At 51.5% G+C, this 24,852-nt stretch overlaps 1 protein-coding gene across 1 annotated transcript in view; it reads right to left on the minus strand.

Annotated features, from left to right (window-relative positions):
* Positions 1 to 1,573: 1,573 nt before the first annotated feature.
* The window catches only part of LOC138299200 (carbohydrate sulfotransferase 5-like), a 114,705-nt gene continuing 91,426 nt past the window's right edge, over positions 1,574 to 24,852 (minus strand). Inside the window, exon 3 of the transcript XR_011204720.1 lies at positions 1,574 to 1,682. The gene's annotated coding sequence lies outside the window, so the exon portion shown is untranslated. The remainder of the gene's footprint in view (positions 1,683 to 24,852) is intronic.

Raw genomic sequence — 24,852 nt, forward strand, 5'->3', positions numbered from 1 at the left:
ATGCAGCCAAAACATTTAAAAAAAATCCCCAAAAGTTAATGTAAACAGTATTTTGGCCTCAGGACACTGATAAGAAAAAACACACGACTAAAAAACATTGGTAAATGCAGGAAATATACTACAGCCAATAGAAAAGTAGGAAAAGTGGCAAGCTCAGGAGCCAATAAAAAGCAAGAGGGCATGATGTTGCCCTTTTAAGATGAATATTAACAATAGATTTCACAAGCACAGCACAAGCACTGTGCAGCCGAAACCTAGAAATGAAAATCGGCATGTACGGTGGCAGTTACTTCTCCAATTCTATGGCAATATGATTTTCTTTGGCATTTGTCACTAAATCACATTTCTTTAAGCACTAGTCTTCCATATAAGCCACATAGACTGATTCCTTTGACTCATTCTATGCTTCTATTATGAGGCAGCGCTATTTGTTGTGTGATAAGCTTTGATATCCATAAATATAATGCCTACTGTCTTGTAAATTAATCAGAATGCTTTTAAAGAAAAAGTAATGCGATGCTGTAACCTTTGCATCTTAATATTCAGAGTCAGTTCTGTTTGTAATAGTTCCCTATGGGATCTAAACCTATGCCTCTGGAGAGACAGACATGCAGGCTGCTGAAGGCTCGCCAATAGCACCAATAAAACGGCAGAAAAGGGCCACTTTAAATATTAAAATCAAAAAAGAGAACAGCACTACCAGCCAATTCGTCAAGTTTTTGTCAGCCCTAAAATTATAGATAAAGAATTTTGTTGATGTAACTGCAACCATGATACTGTTTTCTCTGGGGGCGGGGTCATTTTAAGATGTTCATGTAGTGTGTGCATTTAACATTGGTACAACACCAGTAACCCATCAAGAAAAGGATACTTCTCACAAAGATCAAGGTGAAAACTTTCGTTGTTTTCACCTTAATAGGTGTTCAATGTGTTTATTAAATGGAGTGGTAGTCAATAGTGAAACACGCATTAAAATTGCACCACAGTCCTGGGCTGTAGTGTGCTTGTGGGGGAGGGGCTCTCCGCACCACAGCAGCTTCTGGTGCCTAGACTGCCCCTGTGCCTGTGGCATGTTTAGAAGCCTGTATGATGTGGCTACATGTTTTTGGTTGTTCTTATGTCTGCACGCTTATGTGCACTGTGCTTGTTTGGTTTCTCATCTGCCCTTTAACTAATCTCCCCATAGCTGCACCTATTCAAGCATACTTACTTTTCTTTGTACTTCACCCTATACCTAATCTCCCCAATCTATAGTACCACCAGTAACAGCACAATATATTTGGCCTTTCTTCAAAAAACAACTACTAACACAATTTTTTTTTTCAATTCTGTTAGGGACACTGAGTCGAGGATTATGCTTCTCCTTCATTGCTGTTTATTAATGTACAAAGCACAGCAGCCAATAAAATTAGACTTTAAAAAAACGACATTACCCATAAGATATGACATCACAGTATCAGTACCAATCACAGTACATCATGTAATATTTGCTTGTGGAGGACCATACATCTTCCTCCTTCTTTGCTCTTAGGATAATAAGTCTTAAATTCAGAAAGAAAAAGTCTTACCAAGAACTTCTGTGACCGTTTCTGAACGCTGTCCAAACGAACTGACATGCTAACAGGCCCGAAGTGAGAAACGGAGTTCATCTCTTCTCAGTCAACTGGTCTTCTGATCAGAAACTAAGAAAACAGCAAAATAAAACATCATCGTAATATTCTGTCGTAGACAGTTTAAGTTATACAACAACACTCATTTAATCATATGGGAGTCAAGCACATCAATGACAATTTTCAGAACTTGAAAAGTAAGATGAACATTTAATAATCACATTATTGAAAATATGTCCTTTCATATATCATACCATTTCAATGATGATTTACTTCATGAATTAAGATTTTCTGGGGGTAGGGGTAGGGCGAAATGCTTAGAATGATTGGGTGGGATAATCCTTGCCTTCCTGTCCTTAATAGAATTGAAAATTCTTGTCGCTTAAGCTAGAATTTTTTGTATTCTGTGTCAGGACTGGAAGATTCAAATTGTGCTTGTTCAAAGCTGTTGTAACACAATAGAGGGCTCACTTAAAATCGGTTTAAGTAAAAAAGACTTAAATGTAAAGTTGGTTGACCAATCCGCTGCTCTCATTATGTCTTGTAATTGGGATCCTAGACAAAGGGGGTCATTCCGACCGCCGCCAGCCAGGCGGAAACCGCCATGCAGCCGCCAATGCGGCCGCACTCACGCGGCCCCCATTCCAACATTCCCGCTGGGCCGGCGGGAATGAGGCCGCAACACAGGAGCCGGCTCCGTATGGAGCCGGCGGTGTTGCGGCCGTGCGACGGGTGCAGTTGCACCCGTTGCGCTTTTCACTGTCTGCTACGCAGACAGTGAAAAGCAGGCCGGGGCCCTGTTAGGGGGCCCCAGGACACCCCTTACCGCCAGCCTCTTCCTGGCAGTGAAAACCGCCAGAAACAGGCTGGCGATAAGGGGGTCATAATCCCCAGGGCAGCGCTGCTTGCAGCGCTGCCCTGGCGGATTATCCCAGCCGGGGCAGAAATGGCGGAAAACCGCCGGCCCCGGCGGTCCGACCGCGGCTCTACCGACGCGGTCGGAATAGTGAAGGAAGCACTGCCAGCCTGTTGGCGGTGCTTCCGTCATTCTTGCCCTGGCGGTCTCGGACCGCCAGGGTCAGAATGACCCCCAAAATGTTTTTGAGGCCATGGCACCTGGTACAGAGTGACCTCTGAATATTGACATATCAACTCCTGCTTCAGACAGAATCCATCTCACCCAGTGAGCTAGGGTAGGTGAAGATACTGGGTGAAAGGGTTTCTGAAAGGAAATCAGGAGTTGACCTGGTTCGATCTTTGTATTCCCTTAAACATTATACAATGCATAACTTAGGATCTTCTGGAAAACTAGGATAAGTTACTTGCCTGGAAAATGTTTTGGTTCTTCTAGAGATGGAAAAAGTAACCCCATCCAGGGAATAGACTCTGCCGGAAATATCTAGACCTCTAACATCTGAATCCCTTCTACATCTTATCAGGCACAGTAATTTGGTCAGTTTGGCTAATAGTTGTTTCTTAGACAAAGCAGAGTTACATGGCCAGTATCGTAGGAAACTTAGGATGATGTTAACATCGCTTAAATGTGCATACTTTGGTTGGGGAGGCTTAGCTAATGGGATACCTCTCATCACCCTACTTACCAAATGGTGTTCCCCTACAGGTTTCCCTTCACTGGACATGTGTCCCGCTGAGATGGCTGATCGGTAATTATTGACCGAAAAGTAGCTTAAGCCTTCAGATGCCATCTCTGCCAAGAAATTGATTACAGAAGTAATGGGGGACCCTAACGGATCCAGACACAGTGTATTGCACCAACCCACCCATCTACGCCAGGCCGAGGCATAGCCTGGTCAGATTCCATGAGTGGAATCTGACCAGCAAGCGGATATAAAGGAGATAGATTATTTCAAGAAGGCCGTCAGGGACCAACATTGTCAGAAATGCGCCAGGCCAGCAGCTGCAGTTTGTTCTGACTGAGAAAGGGATAGGGCAGACCCACTGGATCTAACAAGCGCTCTGGGATTGAAGGGCTCTGATTCTGAGGGTCTCTGGACATTTCCAATAGAACTAGAAACCAAGGTTGTGCTCTCCATAGTGGAGTGATCAGGATCAGTTCTGCTTTCCGTTTCAGAGTTTGAGGTGCTACTCTTGGTATCATTATGAACGGATGAAAGGCATACAGAAGAGGTCCTGTACACTGTTGTAGGAAGGAATCTGTGGCAATGGCCATGGGATCCGGTCTCCAAGAAAAGAAGCAGTGCAGTTGATGTGAGAAATGAGATGTGAATAGGTCTATGTGACATTGGCCCCACTTCATTTGTAGGACCTGGAATACTGACTGATGGAGCCTCCATTCACTTGGATCTCTGAGATACCTGCAGTTCCAGTCCCCTATTGTATTGAGTTGGCCCAGGAGGTATTCTGCTATCATTGTAATCTGATTCTGGAAGCAGTAATGTCAGAAGGTCTTTGCTATCACTGCTAGAATTCGTGACCTTGTCCCGAGTCTGTTGACATAACAGACCGCAGAAATGCTGTCCTTGTGCAGTAAAACGCAACAGTTGGAGAATAGGGCTAGTGTCTTTATCGCCAAGAAGCCTGCTAACAGCTCCAAGTAGGTTATGTGAAGATGAGATTTTTCGCAAGACCAGCGTCCTCTTGTGGAACAGGAGCCGCACCTGGCTTCCCAACCCCACCTGCTGGTGTCTGAATCTAGAATGACGTCTGGCGGAGAGCGGAAGTTGGCTCTGCTGTTCACGCTGACATGTGGTCCAGCCTCCACCTAAGTTTGCTGCGAGTCTCTGGGGTGAAGTATATAAGTTCTGCATATGTCAGGCCTTTCCCGAGGTGATGGATCTTTAAGCGATGGAGCGCCCTGTAATGTATAGGCACTGGAAAGATGGCTTGTATGGAAGATGCTAACAAGCCTACTATCCTGGCTACTATCCTGAGGGAAATCTTGTCTTTGTGAAGAGTGGACCGGATCTCCTTCTGAATTGAGTGCAACTTCTGGGCTGGAAGAGATAGAAGAGAAGTAGAAGAGTCGATCTGGAAAACCAGAAAATCTATCTGATGAGGAGTGGTCAGATCAGATTTCTTTGCATTGATCAGAAAGCCCAGATCCTGGAGTAACTGAATGGTCCATTCTAAGTGTTGCGTGAGTGACTGGGCATCTCAGGCCATGAGCAGTATGTCATCTAAGTAGACAATCATTCGAACCCCCCTGGAATACAGTTTCTCTGTCACTGGGCGCACAACCTTGGTGAAGCACCAAGGGGTGGAGGAGAGGTCCGAAAGGGAGAACCTTGAAGTTGAACCATTGATTGCACCAGTATCGAGAGATAGGCGTCCTTGAGATCTAAGCGAACCATCCAATTGCCTTCCCTGAGAATGTCCCTGAGAAGATGGATCCCTTCCATTCTTTAAGTGACAATAAAGAATCCAACTGTTGAATTCTTTCAAGTTGATTACTAGCCGTGATCCCCTTTCATTCTTGTTTACCACAAATATATTGCTGCAAAACCCTTAACGATCTGCTTGACAGGAGGAAATTGCATCTTTGACCAACAACTGGTGTATCTCTTGTTGAATAAAGAAACAAGCTAGTATGGAAAAATGGATTGGTTTTGGTAGGCTCGTCTGTTGAGGGTTCCCAAAAAACTCTAGGTGAAAACCTCCCACCGTCTCAAGTACCCAATGATCTGACATCAACAAGGACCAATTATGTGCAAAGAATCTGGTGCTATCCCCCTGTTTTACTGCCAAGGTCGAGATCAAACTTACCTTGGGAGTTGGAGCCATAGTTGTTCCCTCGGAAGCCACCTTGGTTGAAATGGGCACGTCCGGCCCATGCTCTAGCAGGATACAGGGTGTCTCTGGCCTCAGACGTGTATTCTCTGCCTGAGGCAGTGTAGCCTGGGTGAGGGCTGAGTGTGATGGAGCGGGCAGACAGATGCCGTTTGTTTCTGCCGGCCCTAGCAAAAATGCATTGTTGTAACACTTTGTTCAATTATGTCTGGGCCTTGTCAAGGGCCGTGAATGTGTGGACAAATGTGCCCAAGTCCATTATAAATTTGTCTCCAAACAGGAGGCCATTAGCAAGGGGACCCGGCTCAAAGTTGGCTAGGTCCGCTAGTTTGGGATCGATGTACAATAAAAACGATCGTCTCCTTTCCATGGAGATAGCGCAATTTGCAATGCCCAGGATGAACAATGCGTGTGTGCCCACCCTACTAAGGTATCAGGGACTATCAAAGAGCTGGATTCTTTTGCTGCTACTGCCAGGTCCAAACCTTTGCACAAAGGGCCTGCAAGGTCTAAGACTTTATCCTGGCAGGACTTCCATGACCTATTTATTCCCTTTTTAGGGTTTTTGGAGGAGCGCTTGATGAATGTCGCAAGATTGGGGTCTAATTCAGGAGTTAGGGCTCCCTTACCGGGAATGTCAGGGCGAGGGAATTCAGAATATAGGCGGTTCCTGACTTCCTTGTCTAAGGCCTTTGTCAGTCTTGATTGGGCGTAGTCCGCAACTGTGGGCAGGGGAGTCCAGTCAGATGACTTGGGATGAATGGTCGCATCTGGGTCAAAGGTAAGAGCAGACGCGGTATCTAGACCTTCAGCGGAAGGGGTGGCTCCCTGTAATTGGTAGGAGCGCTTCTGCAAGGGCCCTATTAACTGATTGTGCCACTGAGGCGTCCAGGGTCTGGGTATCTGGAGAGATAATCAGCCGGGGCCTGCTGGGGACCAGGGATATGACGGACCTGAAATGAAAAGGGTTGGAGTTCAAGGAACCACCTCAAGATCCGTGAATTCGTATCTTTATGAGCCGATAACCAAGTGAGGGGAGCATGATCTGTATAGAGAATAAAAGGGCGACCCAAAAGGTAATACTGCAAGGTGTCTACAGCCCATTTGATGGCCAAACATTCCTTTTCGATCGTGGGATAATGGCGCTCCCGAGGAAACAGTTTCCTGCTAATATACACTATCGGGTGATCCCTACCGTCCTCATCGGGCTGGGTCAGTACCCCTCCTAGCCCGACATCAGAGGCATCTGTATAGAGGTGGAACGGTTTCGAGAAATCTGGGCACCGTAGGATGGGCTCCCTAGTCAGAAAGGATTTTAGCTGGTCAAAACTAGTCTCCTGTTGATCCGAAAAAGGGGCTAATTGATTAGGACGAGACTTAGCCAGGAGATCCGTAAGGGGGGCGGCTAGGGTGGAATAATTGGGAATGAATCTTCGATAGTAGCCGACCAACCCTAGGAAGGAACGCAAATCTTTCTTCGTTGCAGGGCTAGGTGCATTGAGAATAGCTTCTACCTTCTTAGATTGGGGTTGGAGGTTCCCTTGACTGATTTTGTATCCTAAGTATAATATGTCAGGCTGTCCGATAACGCATTTTTTCGGATTGGCAGTTAACCCTGCCTGTCTCAGAGTATGGAATATCTGTTGCAAATGCCGTAGATGATCATTCCATGTTTCACTGAAAATAACTACGTCATCTAAGTAAGCAGCTGAAAAATGTCGGAAGGGGTTTAGGAGGCTGTCCATTAACCGTTGAAATGTCGCTGGGGCTCCATGCAGTCCGAACGGCAACACTGTGAAGTGGTACAGACCGGACTGCGTGGCAAAGGCCGTTTTCTCTTTATCTTCTGCGGCTAGTGGAATCTGCCAATATCCTTTAGTTAAATCTAGGGTGGACATGTATTTTGCTTTTCCTAATTTTTCTAATACATCATCCACCCTGGGTATCGGATAAGTATCGAACATGGAATGTTCGTTGAGTTTCCTGAAGTCGATGTAGAATCTAATAGTACCATCAGGTTTTGGTACCAGGACAACTGGGGAGCACCAGGGACTAGTCGAAGGCTCTATTACTCCTAATTCTAGCATCTTTTGGACGTCGTCCTCCATAATCTGTTTCCTGGCTTCTGGGATACGATATGGTCGTAACCGGACAATTGTACCTGGTGCAGTCCGTATTTTATGGGCAATCAAAGAGGTTTTGCCTGGCACTATGGAAAAAAATGATCTGAAATGTTCCAGTAAACTGAATACCTGTTCCCTCTCTAATTGTGTTAAGGAGGCGTTCACTGTGGGCAGACTCTCCTCGATAGTGGTCTCGGTCGGGCAAAATTCAATTTGAACCCTCCCATTGGGACATAGGAACCGGCCCATGGCTTCGGTCGAGTTAGAGCTCTCGGGTTCTTCCCATTTCTTTAAGAGATTTATGTGATAAATCTGGGTTTTCTGCGGCGTGGTCGAGATTTCAATTAGGTAAGTGACCGGGGAAACGGCTCGTAGTACTTTATGTGGACCCTGCCATTTTGCAACCAATTTGTGTTCAGACGTGGGGCGCATTATAAGTACCTGATCTCCTGGTAGTAGAACCCTTAATTTACTCCCTCGATCGTAATACTGTTTTTGGTTCTGTTGGGCATGTTCCATATTTACTCGGACTGTGTCCCATAACCCTTGCAACTGAGACCGTAAGTCGTGGGCATATTCTAACAGGGGTTTCCCCCCCTCCTCCGCCTCCTCTTCCCACGCTTCTATGGCCATGTCCAGCAGGGATCGGGGCTGTCTTCCGAACACGAGTTCAAAAGGACTGTGTCCGGTGGACCCCTGTTCATGTGTACGTATAGCATACAATACCAGGGGCAATTTTTGATCCCAGTCTCTACCTGACTCCTCTACTACTTTCCTTAGCAGGGTTTTTATGGTACGGTTGTACCGTTCCACCAGTCCATCGGTCTGTGGATGGTACACCGAGGTGCGAATTTGGGAAATGCCTAACGTTTTGCACACCTGCTTCATGAGTGTAGACATGAAAGGAGTTCCCTGGTCCGTGAGTATTTCATGTGGAAATCCTACTCGAGAAAATACATTAATCATTGCTTGGGCTACTGTTTTGGTTGTTATACTTTTTAAAGGAATGGCCTCTGGGTATCGGGTGGCATAATCTACCATGACTAGGATATATGTGTGTCCTTTCGTGGAGGGTACTATGGGACCTATCAAGTCCATTCCCATCCTACTAAATGGAAAGTCTATGATGGGTAATGGCATGAGAGGCGCTTTTCTAGGTCTACCGGGTTCGGTAAGTTGGCACCTGGAACATTGGGAGCAACATTTTCGTATGTGGGCGAAAACCCCCGGCCAATAGAACCGCCGGAGGAGATACTCCTCTGTTTTTTCCCTTCCGAAATGACCTCCTCCGGGTTGACAGTGGGCTAAGGTTAGAACATGTTCTCTATAGTGCTCGGGCACTAACAACTGTTGCTTACGGTCCCCGGAGCGATTAGTGGTTATGCGATATAAGAGGTTTTTTCTAATTAAGAAGTAGGGACCCACCTCTTCGGTTTCTTCTGATTTTGCCGACTTCCAAGCTTGGGCGAGAGAAGGATCTTCTCTCTGTCTTTGGGGAAACCCGACAGGCACCTCATGTGTCTCGGCAATCAGACCTGAGGGTGTGTTATGTGTCTCTTTCTCCCGGTGGTTTGCTTTTTCTACACGCTTCTCCCTACGTGACAGTTTCCTACGGGTAGAGGGGGGCTCTAGGTCGCTGTCAGAAAAAGGGGCACCCCTCCACCAATCCTGGGTCAGGGTTGGTTGTCGAACGTGGTCCAGGATCTCCTGAAAATGTTCGTAATCCGTCCCAATAATACATTCCTCTATCAGATCTGACATTATACCCATAGGAAGGATGTCCCTGTAATTCCTCCACTCTACTGTCAGGGCCTGTAAGGGGTATCTCTCCTTATCCCCATGAATGCAGCAAATAGTCACCCAATGTTCGACTTCCTGGTCTGCTAGGGCTAGGAGATCCTTTCTTATCACGGATTGACTGCATCCGGAATCTATAAGGGCGCAAACCACTCTACCATTGACGTTTAAGGATTGTTTAAATTTGGGGTTGCCCCGGCCTGTACACAGCACCCGTCGTCGGGTAACTCCAACCTCCATGGGTTCACTAGTGTCTTGTTTTCTTGGACACATACGGGCAATGTGCCCCCATTCCCCACAGTTATAACACTGAGGACCTGGTACTGGTGGATGCTCGTAGGTTCTGCGAGGTATGGGTTCTTCGGGAAGGACTCTGGGAGTGCTTTTCGGGTTGGGGAGCCCCGGTTTTATGCTGGGGCGGGTTGGCATATTTCGTACATCCACCGAACGATGGTAGGCACATGCTAAGTCAATTGCCATCTCCGTATTTACCTTGGGATGTTGACGGATCCAGTGTTTTGTAGCCGTAGGCAAGGCATCTAAATATTGTTCGAGGACAATTGTTTGGATTACGTCTTCCCGGCTATTCCCTGATGGACCCAACCATTTTAAAGCCAAATCGTTTACCCGATAGTAGAAGGTTCGGGGATCCTCGTTCGGTCCCCATTTGATTTTCCTGAATTTGATTCTATAATATTCTGTGTCATGCCCCACCCGCTCTAATATACTGGTCTTAATTTCGGAATATGGGGTTGTGCCCCCGGGGTTCGCTGCTTGATATGCGGCTTGTAGGATTCCTGTAAGCAGGGGGGCGACATACTGGCCCCATCTATCTTCCGGCCATTGCGCGGTTGAGGCCACCCTTTCAAAATTAGTAAAAAAGGATTCGGGATCCTCCCCTTCTTGATATTTTTGCAAGACGGAACTTGGGACATTGGGGTGTACCTTAGTGGTAGCAATAGTCTCCGTTAGTTTCTTCATGGCCGTCTCGTGGACCAGTTGATTATTGGCCAGTATGGTTGCCTGACTTTTCAAAGCCGACTGTAAGGCTTCCCGGTCTTCCTTAGCCTCCCTCTGGTGGGCCTCCCACACCAGTTGTAGGTGTCGTTGGCCTTCGGCCAACTGTTTTATCATGTCCTCCAGCGAGGGGGCGTCACTCATTGTGTATACTTGTTCGATTGTCGAGGAGGATCTGATCCCACTTCTGACACCACTGTGACAGATCGAACAATATACAAATGATGACGAGATATGCGTTTAGTTTATGGTGGGATTTATTCTAGGATTAAGGTTGAATACAGAAAAAAAAACTTAAAGTATATAACCAGGCGTGCGGGGTTTCCTTAGGGTTTTCGGTGTTGTTGTTCAGTTTCCTGTATTGTGGATTTAGTCTCAATGTTTCTTGTTTCTTTTTTTCGGGGTGACTTCTGGCAGGTCCCCTCAGGTGGATTCCCGGATACCGGAAAACAAAGGAAAAACAACACCCGGGTAAGTATGGGGTTTAACCAAGGTTATTTCAGTCTTTCTCTGCAGTCTTGTCTGGGTATGGGTAGGAATGATAAGGGGGGGGGGTGTCTGTGCGGAGTTGGGGAATAAGTGCTCTCAATCTCTAGTTATAGATTTGTGGGGTGCTCATATGTGCTCGTTATCATGCCCCTTTCGGTTCCCTCCCTTTCCTCCTCTATATTCCCTCCCTCCCCCCCCTCCCTAGTCTGATATGGCCTTTGTTTTGGTCCACAAGGACCGTACCTTGGTGAGCCACGACCCTCCTGGGTCGTGGCTGGTGTTGCGGCGTTCCTCTGCTGCGGTTTCTTCTCCTGCGGTCTTTTCTGAGGTCTCCCTCTCCCGGGCTCTCCTCTCCTGCTCCTCCGGTCTCCTCTCCTGGGCTCTCCTCTCCTGCTCCTTCTCCTGGGCTCTCCTCTCCTGCTCCTTCTCCTGGGCTCTCCTCTCCTGCTCCTTCTCCTGGGCTCTCCTCTCCTGGGCTCTCCTCTCCTGCTCCTTCTCCTGGGTTCTCCTCTCCTGGGCTCTCCTCTCCTGCTCCTTCTCCTGGGTTCTCTCCTCCTGCTCCTTCTCCTGGGCTCTCCTCTCCTGCTCCTCCGGTCTCTTCTCCTCGGCTCTCCTCTCCTGCCCCTCCTCCCTTGTTCCGGTGCCGTCTTCCCTTTTGTTTACGCCGCGCCGGGAAACCCATCCGGTTTCCCAGGCAACGGCCCTCCCCCTGCCTCGCTCGTATCGCGTCGCCCTGGCAACGGGGAGACGCGGACATGACGTATCGGCCTGGTCCGATACGTCATGTCGAGCCGCGGCTGCCGGGGACGCCCGGTCACAGTCCTCTGTTCAATGCACCTCATGTCCAATGTCCTTTGCAAGGAGTAGGTCTTCATGCTCCTGGTAATATGCAGCACCGTCTGGGTTCTGTCTGTCTATCATGGTTCTTTTTTAGAAGAAAGAAATAGTCACAGGCCTATGTACTGACAAAGATGAGACAAGAAGGCCATGTGAAGTGACTATTCAGGCACTATCCACTTCTTATATATTGACAAGTAATTTTCTTACTTTAAATTTGTCTCCCCCCAGGAATAAAACCTGTGGTAGCCTTGTTACAGCCCATGCATATGGGTGTGAGGAGAACGCTATACTCTACAGCCTGAATCACTGTGGGTGCCGGCTCTAAACTTGCCGAGTCTGACGCGTGGGCTCGCTGTCCAGATTCAGACTAGAAACTGACCAGCAGCATGAAGCACGGGGGCAGCGAGCCAGAAAGAGGACTAACGTCCTTGCACAATGCGCTTCATTCCCCTGCCTCCTCGCACCCCCACCGGGTGCAGCAAACAGCTTGTGGCCTGTTCTGCCACCCAAGTGAAGGACGAAGACCATGCACGTCCAAGAATCAACCCATTTGTCTCACTCGGGCGGTGGCACACTTGAAAGAAAATTGTGTGCGCTGTGATACGTTTGCGCACTTTAAAACCATTCAATAGCTCATCAGTTTACGGGCATCAAATACAAATAGTAAATCTATAAGCAAAACTTAATGGATAAAATAAGGTACTCATCTTCCGCGGAGCAGCAAAGAAAGAGGAGATTTATGGTTCTCCACAAGTATATATTACATGATGTACTTTGATTGGTACTGATACTCTGACGTTATTTCTTATGGGTAATGTAGTTTTTTAAAAGTCTAATTATATTAGATGCTGTGCTCTTACATTAATAAACAGCAAAGAAGGAGAAGCATAATCCGAAACCTCCGGTTGTGACATAGAATTTCACAGAGTTTCAGTAACTTATAATTTAACATCTGCTCACGAAGCTGCAACTTACAACAAAAATACCTTGTTATAAATCACATAGGGGAAACCAAATGCATTTACCAATGCTTGTCTTTCACATGTTTGCACATGTATCTTGATCTTGTGCAGTTTAGCATGATGTCTTTCCTCTGAGCATGTCTTGGGGCATTGCAAGATTTGATGTTTAAAAACGATATACATTGAGACTTCTATTGTCTTATGTTCATGGAATCACTAAGGCATTGACCAATTTGAGATTGCTTCTTGCTCTATATTATGTGCAACATAATTATAGAAAAGCAACTTTTAATGTGTTGATCTCAGTAGTGGTTCGTGGGCCGCGGTAGGGGCGGGCTGCAGCGGGGAGGCGCGGGATGGGGGAGGAGGGAGGGAATAAACATTTAAGTTAATTTTAAAAAAAACACTTACCTCCTCCGCCGCTCCTTGTCCCTTGACGTTCCTCTGCCTCTGCAGGTACAGGCTCCAAGCCTGCCCTGCGCCAATCCTGACACTACTGAGAGCAGTAGCAGAATTGGCTGGGAGCACCCAGCTAGGGCGAGCCCAAGAAGACCGGGAGCCTGTGCAAGCTCTCTCAGCTCTCTCAGCAACTGTGTTGCTGGGCTGGAGAGAGCCTACAGCGCATGTGTGTTTGGCCGGCCCGAGATGGCCAACCAAACACACTTGCGCTGTGAAGGGCAGTGCACGTCACCCCCATGGCCCCACCCCTTTTAAAGAAAACAATAATAAACATAGTTTAGTATCATTTTCTTTAAAAGGTTTTGCAGCTCCCACTGCAGGCTGGGGTGGCGAAAAAATAGGGAGGGGACCCTCCTGTATACAAAATACCGGGGGGAAACAGGGTACCGTAAAACAGTAAGTACATAGAGAAAACCCCCACCAGGCAAGTTAGTCCAATCACACCTCACTCACACGAACAATGAATCTCACTGTTGATCAGCTAAGAATCCGAAGAATCAAAGTTAAATATTTAATAACATTCTGAACAAACTCACAAATCATATAATGACAAAACAAACACATAAATATTAAAACATCAAGAATATAGATTTCATATTGAATACAATTACATAACAGGGAGACAAACAAAAGACATATACAATCGTCTATAAAATATAACTGTCCCAATATTGATAGGAATCGGCCTATCAATAATTATCAATACACTTTATTCGATAGAGTCCTCCTTCTATGGGTCCAGTAAAGGTAAAGCGTTGACGCGTTTCGGTGGGCTTCCAAACCCTTTTCACCACCTTCTTCAGGACTACATATTGTACTCCCCAAAGTTATTCACTCAAACCTACACATAACAACATAATAGACTAAATAAGTATATTTTCACAAATCTGATCCACAAATCCATCATAAATCTCTCTTAAATCATTTTTTTCAAAATATCTAATTATCCGAATTCTTCCAGATTCTTCTAATATATGTCATCACAAAAAGAGATTTCATCAACCACCTTCTATATCCCAATCTTCTATCCACTTGCAATCACATCTATGTATAAAAAAACTTCATATAAAATATAAAAGCAACCATTAAAACAGTCTCAACCACTCACCTCCAAAAAAGCCAGTGCACAACATCCACATTGATATATATATATATATATATATACTTTCCTTTACATCCACCGTCTTTATGGCCCACACGGAGGAGCCGCCACTGATTGATCTGCTTGTAGTTATATAGTGCAGGGCACTTCACCTATTCCCCGATTATGAGTTGCAGGGGAGTAAACTTTGTATAAGGAGATAATGTCACTGCACCAGTACTGTGCGATTACACGTTAAACCCCCATGGAATGTGGACTAGCCTTGTGGGACTGGAGTTACTGGTCATCAGATCACACATAATTTGGTGTGGTTTAATGTATACATTTTACCACCTGCTCTACGTATGGTGAAGCTGAGTTCCTCTAGGAAGGAGCCAAAGACTCATGAGATTTTACCTCTCAGAATAAGTGCCTGGTAAATTAGATCTGGTGCTCCAACACTGGGGAGAATCTGGTGCAGGAGCACAGGGCACACTGAGAATTTGGCAGAGCAGAATTCCATATGGTAATTCTGCTCTGCCTGAGTCATAATCTGGACCATCGTGTGGCAGCTGTGAGAATTTTCCCTTCATGTGCTATGTTCAGTACATTTTTTGTGCCCTGTGGCCCAAATTTCTGGATCTACATGCAGCATGCCCTGTCTCTGCCGATGTGTTTCAGTGTGGTTTGCTCAAGTCATGGGCAGTATTTTGAGTCTCATTGTGTAGTGTGGTAGCCAAAGGATGGGTAAGATATGACACTTTATGTAGTCACATGTTCCTCACTTCGTTCGGCTATGGGACGCATGTGTATACTATATGCAAAGTCGTGGGCAATAGGGTTCGATGAATTTATGTTTTTTTCAATATGTAGGATGGCAGATGCAAATACAGAGAAAATTTTGCCTTTTCTGCTGGATTGATATCTGCCTCCCTTCACTGCCAAAATGTAGGAATATGTTGGCAAGTTGGTATAGTGGTATGGAGGCTATTCAGGATTAGAGTCCTGTGGACTGTTATTACCATTCTGTAGTCCCTATTTTACAGACCGGGCAGCGTTGATTACATGACAGAGGCCCCTGCTGTGCTCCCCCAGCCACACCATTTTCGAATGCAGCTGATGTGAAAACATAGGGATACAGCTGCTAACTATAGTGCTGGGAGGTTCTGTATAAGAGGTAGACAGAGCTTTAGGCATCAGGGAGTCATTTAGGCCATTGTAGGCTGTACACTGTTCTGTCAGGGCAGCAAAGGGATTTACTCCACTGCTCTGGTATACATACAGCCACCGTCCATCAGACTCTAAATAGAGTGGCAGAACAGCACTTAAGTGGATAGGGCATGCCGGCACGTTTGTGGTAAATTTCCCTATCTGCTACTCTCTAACTGAAGTCCTACATTCCTTTGGCACATAGTGTGAGAAAGTAGCCTCTTTCTAGCCTTGTTACCCTCACTTTTGGCCTGTTTGTGAGTATATGTCAGGGTGTTTTCACTGTCTCACTGGGATCCTGCTAGCCAGGGCCCAGTGCTCATAGTGAAAACCCTATGTTGTCAGTATGTTTGTTATGTGTCACTGGGACCCTGCTAGCCAGGACCCCAGTGCTCATAAGTTTGTGGCCTATATGTATGTGTTCCCTGTGTGATGCCTAACTGTCTCACTGAAGCTCTGCTAACCAGAACCTCAGTGGTTATGCTCTCTCTTATTTACAAATTGTCACTAACAGGCTAGTGACCAATTTTACCAATTCACATTGGCATACTGGAACACCCTTATAATTCCCTAGTATATGGTACTGAGGTACCCAGGGTATTGGGTTTCCAGGAGATCCCTATGGGCTGCAGCATTTCTTTTGCCACCCATAGGGAGCTCTGACAATTCTTACACAGGCCTGCCACTGCAGCCTGAGTGAAATAATGCCCACATTATTTCACTGCCATTTTACACTGCACATAAGTAACTTATAAGTCACCTATATGTCTAACCTTCACCTGGTGAAGGTTGGGTGCAAAGTTACTTAGGCCCTCATTCTGACCCTGGCGGTCGGTGATAAAGCGGCGGCCAAGCCGCCAACAGGCCGGCGGTCTAAAATATGCAATTCTGACCCTGGCGGGAACCGCCAACACAGCCCGCCAACTTAACACTCCGACCGCCACAGCGGTACAAACAAACAGCGCGGCGGTTCCCGCCAACAGCCCGGCGGCAGACAAAGTACCGCCCACCCTATTACGACCCACCAATCTGCCACCTTTTCCGGGGCGGGAGCACCGCCGATAAGAACACGGCGGAAACAGACTACGAACGGGAAAACGCTCACCTCTACGCACTCCACGCGAGATTCCGGCAGTATGGAGCCAGAGTTACAGGTCATCCCCGCACTCCTATTCCTCCTCATATACCAGGAGCACGCCCGGCGGCGCGGAAGACATCGGTGAGTACTGCACCTACGACACAGGGGAGGGAAAAGATTACCGGCACACACCCACCCACCCACACCCACTACAACACACACATCAATGCATTCCCACAGATCACTGTCACAACCCACAAACCACCCCCCTCCGAAATAATGCAAAGACCAAAAGAAGAGATCATAAACGGGCAGATATATTGAAATATGTACGCCATTAATCCCAATAAATAAATAAACTATGTACAAAATATATACAGCTACTAAATGTAGTCCAACCACTGTCAGTGGATCACAGGGGTCCTGTGCAAAGGGGCAAGGCCCAGTCCCACGACAAGAACTCCACGGAGAGAACACTGCAGGGGCATCAGAAAGAAAATAGGACAGGCACCTCAGGGGGAAGGGAAGGGGGGGCACCTCAGCCACTTGAGTACACGACGCCAGATCCACGAGGGGACTCCATGACCACTGGGCCATCCTGGGGAGAGCAAAGCCACAGTCCATACAGTCCATACAGTGGGTGGCCTGCCCACTGGGCCATCCTGGGGAGAGCAAAGCCACAGTCCAAACAGTCCATACAGTGGGTGGCCTGCCCACTGGGCCATCCTGGGGAGAGCAAAGCCACAGTCCATACAGTCCATACAGTGGGTGGGCTGCCCACTGGGCCATCCTGGGGAGAGCAAAGCCACAGTCCAAACAGTCCATACAGTGGGTGGCCTGCCCACTGGGCCATCCTGGGGAGAGCAAAGCCACAGTCCATACAGTCCATACAGTGGGTGGCCTGCCCACTGGGCCATCCTGGGGAGAGCAAAGCCACAGTCCAAACAGTCCATACAGTGGGTGGCCTGCCCACTGGGCCATCCTGGGGAGAGCAAAGCCACAGTCCATACAGTCCATACAGTGGGTGGGCTGCCCACTGGGCCATCCTGGGGAGAGCAAAGCCACAGTCCAAACAGTCCATACAGTGGGTGGCCTGCCCACTGGGCCATCCTGGGGAGAGCAAAGCCACAGTCCATACAGTCCATACAGTGGGTGGCCTGCCCACTGGGCCATCCTGGGGAGAGCAAAGCCACAGTCCAAACAGTCCATACAGTGGGTGGCCTGCCCACTGGGCCATCCTGGGGAGAGCAAAGCCACAGTCCATACAGTCCATAACAGACCCCACTGCCACTGGAGGAGGCAAGTTGGCCAGAGGACATCCTGCAGCCCTGCCCGAGATAGATCCTGCCCTGCCACGTCTGCCAAAGGGCCAGCGGTTCTTGCCCTGAAGGGCCCAGTTCAGCGGTTCATGAGACGGCGGGGCCCAGTTCAGCGGTTCTTGAGACGGCGGGGCCCAGTTCAGCGGTTCTTGCCTTGAAGGGCCCAGTTCAGCAGTTCTTGCCTTGAAGGGCCCAGTTCAGCGGTTCTTGAGACGGCGGGGCCCAGTTCAGCGGTTCTTGCCTTGAAGGGCCCAGTTCAGCGGTTCTTGCCTTGAAGGGCCCAGTTCAGCGGTTCTTGAGACGGCGGGGCCCAGTTCAGCGGTTCTTGAGACGGCGGGGCCCAGTTCAGCGGTTCTTGCCTTGAAGGGCCCAGTTCAGCGGTTCTTGAGACGGCGGGGCCCAGTTCAGCGGTTCTTGAGACGGCGGGGCCCAGTTCAGCGGTTCTTGCCTTGAAGGGCCCAGTTCAGCGGTTCTTGAGACGGCGGGGCCCAGTTCAGCGGTTCTTGAGATGGCGGGGCCCAGTTCAGCGGTTCTTGCCTTGAAGGGCCCAGTTCAGCGGTTCTTGCCTTGAAGGGCCCAGTTCAGCGGTTCGTGCCTTGAAGGGCCCAGTTCAGCGGTTCTTGAGACAGCGGGGCCCAGTTCAGCGGTTCTTGCCTTGAAGGGCCCAGTTCAGCGGTTCTTGCCTTGAAGGGCCCAGTTCAGCGGTTCTTGCCTTGAAGGGCCCAGTTCAGCGGTTCATGAGACGGCGGGGCCCAGTTCAGCGGTTCTTGAGACGGCGGGGCCCAGTTCAGCGGTTCTTGCCTTGAAGGGCCCAGTTCAGCGGTTCTTGCCTTGAAGGGCCCAGTTCAGCGGTTCTTGCCTTGAAGGGCCCAGTTCAGCGGTTCATGAGACGGCGGGGCCCAGTTCAGCGGTTCTTGAGACGGCGGGGCCCAGTTCAGCGGTTCTTGCCTTGAAGGGCCCAGTTCAGCGGTTCTTGCCTTGAAGGGCCCAGTTCAGCGGTTCTTGAGACGGCGGGGCCCAGTTCAGCGGTTCTTGAGACGGCGGGGCCCAGTTCAGCGGTTCTTGCCTTGAAGGGCCCAGTTCAGCGGTTCTTGAGACGGCGGGGCCCAGTTCAGCGGTTCTTGAGACGGCGGGGCCCAGTTCAGCGGTTCTTGCCTTGAAGGGCCCAGTTCAGCGGTTCTTTCCTTGAAGGGCCCAGTTCAGCGGTTCGTGCCTTGAAGGGCCCAGTTCAGCGGTTCTTGAGACGGCGGGGCCCAGTTCAGCGGTTCTTGCCTTGAAGGGCCCAGTTCAGCGGTTCTTGCCTTGAAGGACCCAGTTCAGCGGTTCTTGCCTTGAAGGGCCCAGTTCAGCGGTTCTTGAGACGGCGGGGCCCAGTTCAGCGGTTCTTGAGACGGCGGGCCCAGTTCAGCGGTTCTTGAGACGGCGGACGGTCTATGGCCAACTGCTAATTGCCTGGTGGTGCCCTCCTGGGCAGCGGGGATGGTGCTCCTTCACTGCCCACCTGGGCTGTGGGTGGTGGGGCCCTCCTGGCCAGCTGGGCTGGGTCCTCCCTGGGCAGCGGCTATGGGGGTGGTGGGCTCTCCCGGGGCAGCTGTGCCGGTTCCTCCCGGGGCAGCGGCTATGGGGGTTGTGGGCTCCTCCTGGGCAGCAGGCCTGCTGCCTGACCTCTCCAACTTGCTGCCCTTGCCCTCCTTAGTCGTCGGCCTGTGGCCCTTTCCTCCCTTTGGAGCTGTGGCTGGTGACTGTCTCTGGGTGGTGTCCGGGGGGGATGTAGAAGGCGGGCTCCTGCGGCGCCCCTTCCTCCTTCTGCTCCTCTTCCCAGGGGGTGGGCTGGCTGTCCCCTTGCTGCTGGGCGAAGATCCAGACATGCGGGCTGGCGGGCTCCAATACCCCTGCACCCTTGTCAAGGGGGCTGCAGGGCTGGTGGTGGCTGAGGTGCTCTTCTTACCCCGACGAGAAGGAGGGGGGGGCTCAGGGTCAGGAAAGAAGTTAGTAGTGGCGAGGAAGAGCTTCTTGGGACAATGGAGAGTGGTAGGTACAGTGGGAATGGGAGTGGAGGGAGAGGATGTGGTTGTAGGTGAGTCACGTTTGCTGTCTTTGGGTGCAGGTGCAGGAGGGATAGGCTGTCGTGAGGTGGATGGCTGTTGGGTGGGTGGGTGGCTGCGTTTGTGTGGTGTGGAAGAGGGGGTGACAGACACAGTGGGAGAGGACACAGGGGACGTGTAAATGGCAGTGGGGGTGGTGACTGCACGTGTGCGGACTGGAGTGGAGGGTGTGCTGGTGATGGAAACACTGGCTGATGGTGAGGTGAATGGAGGTGTGAGTGTAGACGTCACAGGGAGGGAGGAGGGAGACGAGGAGGTGGGGGTCACAGAGGTGGTAGTGACTGTTGGCATGTCTGCATCGGAATGTTGCGTGTGTGAATGTCTGCGTGATCTGTGGTGCTTATGTTTGGATGAGCTTCTCTTGGGTGTTGAGGTGTGTGCAGGCTGGTCTGATGGTGTGGGTGGGACAGGCAGAGGAACAGGAGACTGGGAGGAGGGAGTTAGTAGAGGCAGGCAGGAGACAGGGACAATGGCTGCCGTCAGTGCTGAGGCCAGAGCCTGGAACGATCGCTGATGGGCAGCCTGACCCGAATGAATGCCCTCCAGGTACGCATTGCTGCGATGAACCTCCCTCTCCACCCCCTGGATGGCATTCAAAAGGGTAGTCTGCCCAACAATGAGCGTTCGGAGGAGGTCAATGACCTCCTCACTGAGGGCAGCGGGAGTAACAGGAGCAGGGCCTGAGGTGCCTGGGGCGAAGGAGATGCCCGGCTTCCTGGCAGAGCGGGCACGGGGCGAATGCGGAGGGGCTGCTGGGAGGGCGGAGATGGTGCGCTGGGTGGCGGCTGTACCTGTAATGGCGGGGGGCACAGATGGTGCCACCCCCGCAAGGGAGCCCCCTTCCGAGGACGTGTCCGTGTCGCTGCAGGCTCCAGTCGTCCCCGTCGTGGAGCTCCCCTCGCCCTCCGTCTCACTGGTCCAGTCTGACTCTGTGGCATGGCCCTCCTGGGCCATGTGAGATGCAGCTCCCTCCTGCCCCGATGCCACTTCTCCTCCGCCTGATGATGCTGATGCACACAAGCACAGAAAGACAAACAAAAAGGGGGGGGGAGAGAGAAATAAAGGGATATTGAGTACATGGATCTCCGGTACAGTTAGCGGACATGACAGACACAGATGCCCCCTGCACTAAGTTGCGCACTTGGGGTACGCTACGCATTCCGTGGAACATGCCCTACACGCCTAGAGTTGACAACTGCACCCATGGATGACACGGCCCAGGGATGGCTGTACTGACAAACTACTGAGGGTGGTGGCTGGGGACACAGGGGCTTACGGGGGTGCCCAGCCTACAGATATCGCCCTGGCCTAGGGGGACCCCCAGCCCTCCTCCCCCACCCAGACACCTCCACTGCGCGACAACAGAGTAGATAATGCTTGTACTCACCCCCTTGTGTCTGCTGTGCTGCCCTCACGCGCCCATCCAAATCAGGGTAGGCCACCGCCAGGATCCGGAACATCAGGGGGCTCAGTTGACGGCAGGCACCCCGCCTACGTTGGGAGGCCATCCCCAGCAGAGACTCGGCGGTCTTCTTGGTCCCGCGGCGGATGTCCTCCCACCTCTTGCGGCAGTGGGTGCCCCGTCGATGGTCGACCCCCAGGGCCCGGACTTCCTTGGCGATGGCACGCCAAATCCCGATCTTCTCATGGGTGCGGACCTATGTGACACGTACAGGGAGGGAGAAATACCACGTTCAAGTTACTCAGCATTTTCCTTTCCAGTGGCCCAACGCCCCCCATCCCCGCCAGGCCCCCCGCCAGGCCCCCCGCCATGCCCAACATGCCCCCCATCCCCGCCAGGCCCCCCGCCAGGCCCCCCGCCATGCCCAACATGCCCCCCATCCCCGCCAGGCCCCCCGCCAGGCCCCCTGCCATGCCCAACATGCCCCCCATCCCCGCCAGGCCCCCCGCCAGTCCCCCCGCCATGCCCAACATGCCCCCCATCCCCGCCAGGCCCCCCGCCAGTCCCCCCGCCATGCCCAACATGCCCCCCATCCCCGCCAGGCCCCCCGCCATGCCCCCCGCCATGCCCAACATGCCCCCCATCCCCGCCAGGCCCCCCGCCAGGCCCAACATGCCCCCCATCCCCGCCAGGCCCCCCGCCAGGCCCCCCGCCATGCCCAACATGCCCCCCATCCCCGCCAGGCCCCCCGCCATGCCCCCCGCCATGCCCAACATGCCCCCCATCCCCGCCAGGCCCCCCGCCATGCCCAACATGCCCCCCATCCCCGCCAGGCCCCCCGCCAGGCCCCCCGCCATGCCCAACATGCCACCCATCCCCGCCAGGCCCCCCGCCAGGCCCCCCGCCATGCCCAACATGCCCCCCATCCCCGCCAGGCCCCCCGCCATGCCCCCCGCCATGCCCAACATGCCCCCCATCCCCGCCAGGCCCCCCGCCAGGCCCAACATGCCCCCCATCCCCGCCAGGCCCCCCGCCAGGCCCCCCGCCATGCCCAACATGCCCCCCATCCCCGCCAGGCCCCCCGCCATGCCCCCCACCATGCCCAACATGCCCCCCATCCCCGCCAGGCCCCCCGCCAGGCCCAACATGCCCCCCATCCCCGCCAGGCCCCCCGCCAGGCCCCCCGCCATGCCCAACATGCCCCCCATCCCCGCCAGGCCCCCCGCCATGCCCCCCGCCATGCCCAACATGCCCCCCATCCCCGCCAGGCCCCCCGCCAGGCCCAACATGCCCCCCATCCCCGCCAGGCCCCCCGCCAGGCCCCCCGCCAGCCCCAACATGCCCCCCATCCCCGCCAGGCCCCCCGCCAGGCCCCCCGCCAGCCCCAACATGCCCCCCATCCCCGCCAGGCCCCCAAGCCAGCCAGTGGCCCCAAATCCATATTGAATTAAACTCACTTGTTGGTCTGGAGGACCGTAGAGTAGCGCATACTGGGGGAGGACCCCATCCACAAGTTTCTCCAACTCCTCTCCAGTGAAGGCAGGGGCCCTTTCCCCAGTCGCAGCAGCCATTGTCCCTTCCAGACCGAGGTCACAGCAACACTTGCAGTATAGGTCCTCTCCTGTGAAAGTTCAAGTCGCAAGTGGATAAGTAGATAGAAAATGGCGGTCACGTCCGCGGCGGTGCGTACCGCGGCGGTACGTCCCGCCACCGCCGGCGCCCTTCGCCATTGGCTCCTGAAACCCATAGGCTTCAATGTTAACCAATGCGGCTTCGCGCCGCGGTCTTCGCCCGCCGCCCGCCGCGGTGTGCCACGCCAGCGCATTGACCTCACATCCCATTGTCACACTTCACAGGTCAGGCAGCCGCCATTTCCAGGGCCCACATGGCTCAATTTCAACTGCGTCACACAGGCCTAGGCCTTGCATAGCCACTCAGACACGCCATTCACTGCATAGAGAATCGTATACTGTGCTAGCTGTGAGTACGTACCTGTGGGTTGCTTGACTGTGTGCTCCATGTTGTCCTTCCTAGGCACCGTCCGCTGGGTTGGGCGAGGAGACGGATGAATCCTCCTGTGTACCGACCGCTGGTGGACCTGTCGACAATGGAAGAACGCCACATTATCCTGACCTACCGTCTTAACCGTGCCACTATCCATGAACTGTGTGCCCAGCTGGAGCCCGAGCTGATGTCCCCCATCCGCCAACCCACAGGGATTCCCCCTCTGGTGCAGGTCATGTCAGTACTACATTTCTTGGCAAGTGTGTCATTTCAGACAACCGTGGGAATTGCTTCCGGGATGTCTCAGCCCATGTTTTCGAAGGTGTTATCCAGAGTGTTGTCTGCCCTGATGAAATCCGTGAGGAACTACATCATTTTCCCTGAGGTGGGCGAATTGGCTACAGTGAAGGGTGATTTCTACGCCCTTGGACATATTCCCAACGTAATTGGTGCCATTGATGGGACCCATGTGGCTTTGGTTCCCCCAAGAGACAGGGAGCAGGTGTACAGGAACAGAAAAAGTTACCATTCAATGAACATCCAGGTGGTGTGTTTGGCTGACCAGTACATCTCGCATGTAAATGCCAAATTCCCAGGGTCAGTGCATGACGCCTACATCCTCAGGAATAGCAGCATCCCTTACGTGATGGAACAGCTACAGAGACACTGTGTATGGCTAGTGGGGGACTCTGGGTACCCCAACCTGTCGTGGCTACTGACCCCAGTAAGGAATCCCCGGACCAGGGCAGAGGAACGGTACAATGAGGCCCATGGGCGTACTAGGAGGGTGATCGAACGCACCTTTGGCCTCCTAAAGGCCAGGTTTAGGTGCCTGCATATGACCGGTGGATCCCTAATGTACTCACCTAAGAAGGTGTGTCACATCATCGTGGCCTGCTGCATGCTTCACAACCTGGCTTTGCGCCGCCAGGTGCCTTTCCTGCAGGAGGATGGTCGAGACGGTGGTGTTGTGGCAGCGGTGGAACCTGAGGAGAGTGACGAGGAGGAAGACGACGGGGCTGAAACAGACAACAGGGACAGAATCATTGAACAGTACTTCCAATAGGACACAGGTAACATTTCAAAGATAATTTAGTAAATGTTAACTACTCTGCAGCATCTCTGCTGCCTGTCTATTTGCCCCAGTGTATGATGACTGAGTTTTGGCTTTTCCCTCCCTATTTCAGATCTGGGGTCCCCACTACGAGTCCTGTGCTTCGTTTCCCCATGGACTACAGCTTTGTGGCAGCTGTTTGTTGACTTCACCATGTACAAGGACATATTTGCACTGTCATGTCAATTACAATCTATTGAAATCACAGCCAGACTCCTGATATTTTGGTGCAAAATAGGTGTTTATTGAAGTGCTCAAAATGGGATGGGTGGTTTCAAGGGGGTGGGGGCTATGGTGAAGGAATGTCCATGGCAGAGTCCAGAGTAACAGTCACACAGGTGCATTGTCCAGAGGCCTGTGGAGAGATGGAGCATGGGCAGTTCAAGGATGGACAGGGTGACAATGTGGGACAGTGGGATGACATCAGGTGGTATCCATTGCTGGCGGGGGTCTTGACATCCTACTCTGTCTTCTT

This window comes from Pleurodeles waltl, chromosome 6 (assembly GCF_031143425.1).
Source record: "Pleurodeles waltl isolate 20211129_DDA chromosome 6, aPleWal1.hap1.20221129, whole genome shotgun sequence".
NCBI lineage: Eukaryota > Metazoa > Chordata > Amphibia > Caudata > Salamandridae > Pleurodeles > Pleurodeles waltl.